Source organism: Giraffa tippelskirchi, chromosome 5 (assembly GCF_054371585.1).
Source record: "Giraffa tippelskirchi isolate mGirTip1 chromosome 5, T2T-mGirTip1v1.2.pri, whole genome shotgun sequence".
In the NCBI taxonomy this organism is placed as follows: Eukaryota; Metazoa; Chordata; class Mammalia; order Artiodactyla; family Giraffidae; genus Giraffa; species Giraffa tippelskirchi.
In genome coordinates, this window is record NC_137279.1 from 97910497 (window position 1) to 97918507 (window position 8011).

An 8011-nucleotide genomic window follows, 5' to 3' on the forward strand; every position below is an offset into this window, starting at 1 on the left:
GAAAGATAGGAGGACCCTGGGCTCTGCTGACAGTGGAGCTACTATGAACCCTCTATCTATGGACATTTTTTACACAAGAGAAAAGTAAAATTTCAATCTTATTTCTGGTCTCCATTATTAGCTGCTAAATGCAGTTCCTACCTTAGACAGAATGTCTTCCTCATTTGATTATCTAAGCAGGGACTCTTGGTTTCACTCTTGTTTTTATTCCCTGAAACTTACATAGAATTTGGCAATAAATACTGATTGAATGATTGCCTAGCACTTTAAGTTCTAACTGATTTATTTAACTGTCTGGGTTTGATAAGGTACAAAGAATCCCCCCCACCCATCCCATCCTGCCATCAGCTGCTGTCTTCAACTCTGCTCTGTCAGCAAACTTCCCCATCCTTGGAACACATTTCTCAAGTACACCCCATGGTTTTCTTGTTATTTTCATGGAATACAAGTCTCGAACAGTCCATTTTTAAAAATTTCAATCTTATATTTAATTCCTAGCTCACTCCCCACCCCCCAGCTCAGGTTGGACTCAAAGCCCAGAGACCAGAAACCGCAAAGTGGGGAGAGGGGTACTTTTATCTTCACTCTTCTTTCATTCTCCCTCCACTTCCTGCCTCTGACTTCTCCAGGCTTGGAATAGTGGGAGAAAGAAAAAGGGTAGTTTTATATGACCAGGTCTGTTAGAACCTTCCATATGACAGATGCCTAAGTACTGGCTTTCTCTTGGAGGGTGGTATTTGAGGAGACTCACGGGCCCTCCACACCGCGCACCCCTTGGTATCACAGTGCATCTCCAACTGACATCCTGCAGAGCATTCTGAGCTTCTAGCACGCTGTTCCTTGCCATTAGAGTCTTCTTGCCCTGCAGGGACCTCTCTTGGACAGAGCCCCATCTGTATGGTTAAAACCCAGGTACTCTCCATGATGTCCTCCTGGCCCATGAGAAACTTCCACATCCTTATCATGCCAGAGGCTAGAAGCACTGGCTACTCTCAAGCACTGCCATTCCTGGTCTGGGCTCCAGTCATTCTCTAACATACCCTGTTCACCAAACCATCAGCAAATACTTTTCCCTAGGTTCATAAGCATCTCCCAAATGCCAGTAAACTCACGTCAAGTTTTTCCAAAACTCTCTCACAGGGGGCCCGGATTTGATCCCTCTTTGGAGAACAGATCTTATATGCCACAACTAAAGATCCAGCATGCAGCAACTAAAAAAGGTCCTGCATGGTGCAACGAAGATTGAAGATCCTGAGTGCCCCAACTAAGACTCAGCACAGCCAAATTAATTAATTAATTAAAAACCTCTCTCACAGTGCTTTGCTTGTGGTCTGTTGCAGCACTGGGATAATAATTCTACTACCCAAGAATCATCCGGTCAAGGAGTGATTTTCCTGCAGACACCCCCAGTCTTTTGGTACTCGCCTTACTTGGTCTGTAGCCTCTGCTCACCTTTCTAAGGACGAAGTAGGGGAGATAACAAAGCTCTATAGAGCAGACTGACAACTCTTACCTCCACAACTCTTCATTCCCTTGTCAAGAGTATCATTTATAGAGGCTGAAGATGATGATAAGGGACCATCATTGTTAGAGGAGTTGTTCTCTTTTGTCTGTCCAGTAAAGTCTTTCTCTATCATGTGGGGAACCTACATGCTCTTCCTTCCCTGAGGACTCAGCTCAAACTCTAAGACAACAAGAAAAATCTGTTCGAACATCCTGTTACACATGCACTACCGCTTTTAATTTTTACAACCACCTCATGAGTGAGAAAAACAAGGTAATTAAGACTTAAGGAAGTAGGAACTCCTGGTTAAACATGGTGGATTGAGAATACCCATTTATCTCTGCTGCATCCAGAAATCACATCAAAAGGAGAGTATGGAAATTAAAAAGCATAAAAGCTCAAGGAGAAGATTAGAGACAATGAGAGACATAATTTTGAAAAATGGAATGTCTCATGTGTAAGGTTTTAAATCCTTAAGTTTGAATATTTTCCATTCTACTCATGAGGTAGAGAGAGGAAAACCAAAAAGGCATGAAATAATTGGAGTCTTAGAACTTGTAAAGACTTTAAAAATTGAAAGTGTTTAGTCCTCTGGCAGTAGAGGCAAGAGGACTGAAAATTTCTTTTGGGGATGATGACTGACACAGGAAAAAACCTTAACAGGAACTAGAAGATGGATCCCTCCCCTCCCTCACCCACCCCACGGTGAGTCACCCCCAGCTGACCACCTCTGGCTCCTGCGTTGGGCTTCTAATCAGCAATTTTGGACCTCATGCCTAAATTGGAACAGACAGCCAAAGTTCACAAGCCTCACACATAAAAGACAGAAGCCAAAAGAAAAGGAACCTCGAGTGTAACATATAATGAGGGGACCAGAAGAAAATGTCCTCAAAACTGCAATTAATATCATCAGAAGTCAACAGAAAACATTGCACCCATGACAAAAGAATGGATGCTAGTATTAAAAGGAACATTCAGAAAATAATAAAAACTTGTGCTGGCTTCTACAGCATATATACTAAAGTTGGAACAATACAGAGAAGATTAGCATGGCCCCTGCACAAGGATGACATGCAAATTCATGAAGCGTTTCATGCTTTCTGTATAACTGATTTACTGCGCTGTACACCTGAAACTAACACAATATAATAAATCAGTTATACTTTAATATATTTTTTAAAAAAAGAAAATAAGACTTTCTGGAAATTAAAAATATGAAGTGATCAGTTAAAAATAAATACATATTTTTAACCTACCCCCCACAAAAAAATGAAGTGAGGGACTTCCCTGCTGGTCTAATGGTGAAGACTCCACCCTTCCACTGCAGGGGGCGCCGTTGGATCCCTGGTCGGAGAACTAAAATCCCACAAGCCATGGGGTGTGGCCAAAAAGAAAAGAAAATATGTATATATGTATAAGTGGAAGTTTGTCATTTAATAAAAAGAATTCTGAGACAAAGTTGAAGCTTTCCTGGTGGCTCAGTGGTAAAGAATCCGCCAGCTACTGCAGGATATGTGAGTTCTACCCCTGGGTTGGGAAGATTCCCTGCAGAGGGAAATGGCAACCCACTCTAGTATTCTTGCCTGGGAAATCCCAAGGACAGAGGAGCCTGGTGGGCTACAGTTCATGGGGTCGCAAAGAGCCGGACTCGACTTAGCGACTAAACAACAAAGGCAAAGTTGAAGAAATATCCTGGAGGATAGAATAAAAATACAAAGAAATAGAAAATATAAAATAAATGTAAGAAAATTAGAAATTCAGTCTAGGAGACAGAGTATCTGGTTTTAGAAAGTGAGAAGAAATAAAATAATCAGTAGGAAAATTATTAAAGAAATAATTCAATAACAATTTCCTACACTGAAGGACATGAGTTTATAGCTAGAAAGGGCCCATGAAATTACCAGCACATTAAATTAAAAAAACAAGGAAACAAACAAAAATTTTTAAAAATCAAACACCCAAGGGTTTTTCATCATCAAATTTCAGAGTAAATATTAAGAGCAACTTGTAAAGTCGTCCAGAGAGAAAAATCAGGCTGCATACAAAAGATATTCAGTTGCACACTCAGAATGACACTGGATTTAATAATATTCCTAAAAACTAGAAAACAATGGGACAATGCCTTCAAAATTCTAAAAACAGTATTTTTAATCTAAAATTCTATACTCTGCCAAGATATTTTCAGGCATGCAAAGACAGGAAATTTGTTTTCTGGGCTCCCTTCCTCAGGAAACTTGTGGATGAAGAATTCCACTAAAGCAGAGCATGGCATCTAGGAAACAGAAGATCCGCAGAGAAAACAAACAAAGGGATTCCCTGGATGAAGGTATAGGGAAGAACCACGACAATCTTGCTACAGGCCTCATGCAACCAGCCAGATTAGAACAGAAGGCCATCACACAAGGTCATCAGGCTACCTACTTTGACCAATTTAAGAGGTTTACACTTCTAACAGAGGGAATGAAAGCAAAACAAAGAAACAAAAAAACCCAAGGCAGTTATAAATTCTGGGAAAAACAAAAATATCCATAAAAGGCAGATTTAATAGAGGCTTAATAGTGGACAAATTTCCCTGATGGCTCAGTGGCAAAGAATCTGCCTACTAATGCAGGAGACACAGGTTTGATCCCTGGGTTGGGAAGATTCCCCGAAGAAGGAAATGGCAACCCACTCCAGTATTCTTGCCTGGGAAATACCATGGACAGAGAAGCCTGGTGGGTTTGCAAAAGAACTGGACAACTTAACGACTAATCAACAGCAAAAACAAACCTTACAAAATCATATTTATATAAACAATAAATACCAATTTATCCAAAAATTATTGTCTACTATTGGAAGAGGAGATGAGTGTTACATATTGAGTAAAGAGCTAAATTCTCATCTTCTACTTTAAAAAGTATACTAAGTGAACTGATTTTATTTTATTACCAAAATTTATGATAAAAAGTTTAAAGTGATATTTCATAAAAGCAGTAGGTTGGAGAGGTTTATTTTGTTCCTGATGAGCTATGGGTTTAGTTTTTCTTTTTTTGTCTCTCAAAAGATGCAGCAAATTTCTATATCTGTTATAGCATTTCATGGAGGTCTCTATGTACATTAAAAGCATTTAAAAGCTGCAGTCTTTACAACACTATGGACTGTAGCTCACCAGGCTTCTCTGTCCATGGGATTCTCCAGGCAAAAATACTGATGTGGGTTGCTATGCCCTCCTCCAGGGGATCTTCCCAACCCAGGGATCAAACCTGCACCTCTTATGTCTCCTGCATTGGCAGGCAAGATTCTTTACCACTAGAGCCACTTGGAAAGCCCTAAAAGCATCTATTAGAAGTCTAAAAAAAGAAGTGTATAGAGAATTCCTTGGCAATCCAATGGTTAGGACTCCGCCCTTTCACTGCCAAAGGCCCCTGTTCAATCTCTGGTTGGGGAACTAAGATCCTGAAGGCTGTGCAGCCAAAAACAAACAGGAAGAGTTGTATAAATTATCCATTCCTCTCTCACACAATATGAAAATAGTGTTAACAACTTAAGTCAGTTTTATCTGAGAAGGTGCTTAAAAATGCATATTAATTACCCTGCCCAAGATGTACTAAACAAGTATGTCTCTGAGAACTAGAAGTGACATTTGACTGAGTCCCCCAGTGATCGTTAGGTATCCTAATGGAATCTACTAGAAAAATACATCTTGGATTACTCTAACGTGCTTTCACATTATAATAATCTGTATATGTTATCACTTAGTCATGTCCAACTCTCCAAGCCCATGGACTGTAGCCCACCAGGTTCCTCTGTCCATGGAATTTTCCAGGCAAGAATACTGGAGTGCGTTACCATTTCTTTCTCCGGGGGATCTTACTGACCTAGGGATCAAACCTGGGTCTCCTTCCTTAGCAGGCAGATTCTTTACAGTCTGAGCTACCAGGGAAGCCCTAACATACAATGTGCTTTCACATTATAAAAATTTATTTTGCATCAAATTTGTCCTCTTAGGATAGGAAAATATTTTTCTCATTGCTGTGAGGTACATAAAGTGTTGTTGATTCAACAGTACCTCATTCTGTTGTTTCATCATTATAGTCTTAGCTCATTTGACATATTGCTCTGATTTCTCTATCTTATCAGATAAGGGCCTTGTGCTTGATTCATATTTTGTCTCCATTCTATTCTCAGGAAGATCAATAAAAGAATATCTCACAAGTATTTGTCAAAATATGACATTGCCTTATAAAGTAAAATCTGAGGAAAAATATACTTTATATTAAACTATATGACTTCACTCCATATGATTCTCTCCAGGTCCATCCATGTCTCCACAAACAACCCAATGTCATTCCTTTTTATGACTGAGTAATATCCCATCGTGTTTATGTACCACATCTTCTTTACCCAATCTTCTAGTGATGAACATTTAGGTTGTTTCTATATCCTGGATATTGTAAATAGTGCTGCATTGAATATTGAGGTGCATATATCTTTTCAAATTATGTTTGGTTTTTTTCTGGGTATATGCCTAGGAGTGGGATTCCTGGGTCATATGTTCAATTTTTTAGTTTTGTAAGAAACCTCCATACTGTTCTCCATAGTGGCTGCACCAATATATATTCCCACCAACAGTGTAGGAGGGCTCCCTTTTTTCCACACCCTCTCCAGCATTTATTCTTTGTAAATTTCTTGATGAGAGCCATTTTGAGGAGAGATAGCCATGAGAAATATCAACAACTTTAGATATGCAGATGATAGCACTCTAATGGCAGAAAATGAAGAGAAACTAAAGAGCCTCTTGATGAAAGTGAAAGAGGAGAGTGAAAAAGCTGGCTTGAAACTCAACTTGAAAAAAATTAAGATCATGGCATCTGGTTCCATCTTTTCTGGCAAATAGAAGGGGAATAAGTGGAAGAAGTGACAGCTTTCTTTTCTTGGGCTTCAATATCACTGCAGACAGTGACTGCAGCCATGAAATTCAAAGATGCTTGCTCCTTGGAAGAAAAGCTATGACAAACCTAGACAGCATGTTTAAAAAGCAGAGACATCACTTTGCTGACAAAGGTCCATATAATCAAAGCTATGGTTTTTCCAGTAGTCGTGTATGGATGTGAGAGTTGGACCATAAAGAAGGCTGAGTGCCAAAGAATTGATGCTTTCAAATTGTGGTGCTGGAGAAGACTCTTGAAAGTCCCTTGGATTGCAAGGAGATCAATCAGTCCTAAAGGAAATCAGTCCTGAATATTCATTAGAAGGACTGATGCTGAAGCTGAAGCTCTAATAACTTTGGCCACCTGATGGGAAGAGCTGACTCATTGGCAAAAAAACTCTAATGCTGGAAAAGATTGAAGGCCTTAAAAGGAGAAGGGGGCAAATTGCACTTGGTGGTCCCATGGATCTGTCTCGTGCTTCAACAGTTCTTGAAAGGAACAGACCCAAGGACACCCCCTTGCTCCAGCCTGCAACCACCCTCCAACTTTTTTTCCAGTTGCAGGCTTTGGAATCAACCACTCAGCTGTCCGTGATCACCAGGACTAGCCACCATTTTTTGAGCTTCACTCCTTATTACCTATCAACCAAGAACTCCCAGATTTGTCAGAATTATTCCACCAAGGTGGAGGCCGCCGTCATCACCTGGTCAACATGTATCCTATACCTACCTCTCTCTGGGCTTCTGTTTTGACCAGGACATTGTGGCTCTGGAGGGTGTGGCCCAATTTTTTGCAAATTGGCCTAGGAGAAGCGTGAGGGCATAGAAAGTCTCTTGAAAATGCAAAACCAGTGCAGTGGCTGCCCCCTCTTTCTGGACGTGCATAAATCATCTGAAGATGAGTGGGATAAAACCCAGGACGCTATGGAATCTGCCCTTCTCATAGAGAAGAACTTGAACCAGACCATATCGGATCTGCATGGCCTGGGTTCTGCTCATGCAGACCCCTACCTCTGTGACTTCCTGGAAAACCACTTCCTAGATGAGGAGGTGAAACTCCTCAAGAAGATGGTGACCACCTGGGCAATCTCTGCCGGCTGGCTGGTCCCCAGGCTGGGTTGGGTGAATATCTCTTTGAAAGGCTCACCCTCAACCATGGCTAGGAGCCTTTGAAGCCCAGTGGTCTTTGAGGAGACCCCCTAACATCAGGCTACAGTCTATGGGACTCCAAAGAGTCAGACATGACTGAGCACACACACACACACCTAATATCAAGGCTTCTGCCTGAAGCCCCCTCTCTGCAGCCACTAGGCAGCATCTTAACACCCTGGAGCCCTCACAAGCCTTGGACCAAATGGAAAGAATAAAGGTTTTTGCAGCATCAACAAATAAATAAAAGGAGAAGGGGTGGCATGGAATGAGATGGTTAGATAGCATCACCAACTCAGTGGACATGAATTTGAGCAAACTCTGGGAGATAGTGGAGGACAGAGGAGCCTGGCATGCTGCAGTCCATGGGGTTGCAATGAGTCAGACACAGCTTAACTGTGGAGCCCTATACCAAGGTCATAGCTGTGGAGCCCTGTTCCTAAGTCACA

The 8011-nt window shown here is 41.1% G+C and overlaps 1 non-coding gene across 1 annotated transcript; it reads left to right on the forward strand.

The window, feature by feature from the left end:
• The first annotated feature begins 2498 nt into the window (after positions 1–2498).
• LOC145508035 (U6 spliceosomal RNA) lies at positions 2499–2605 on the forward strand. Its single transcript, XR_014055305.1, has one exon. It is a non-coding gene; the product is annotated as a U6 spliceosomal RNA (small nuclear RNA).
• Positions 2606–8011: the final 5406 nt, after the last annotated feature.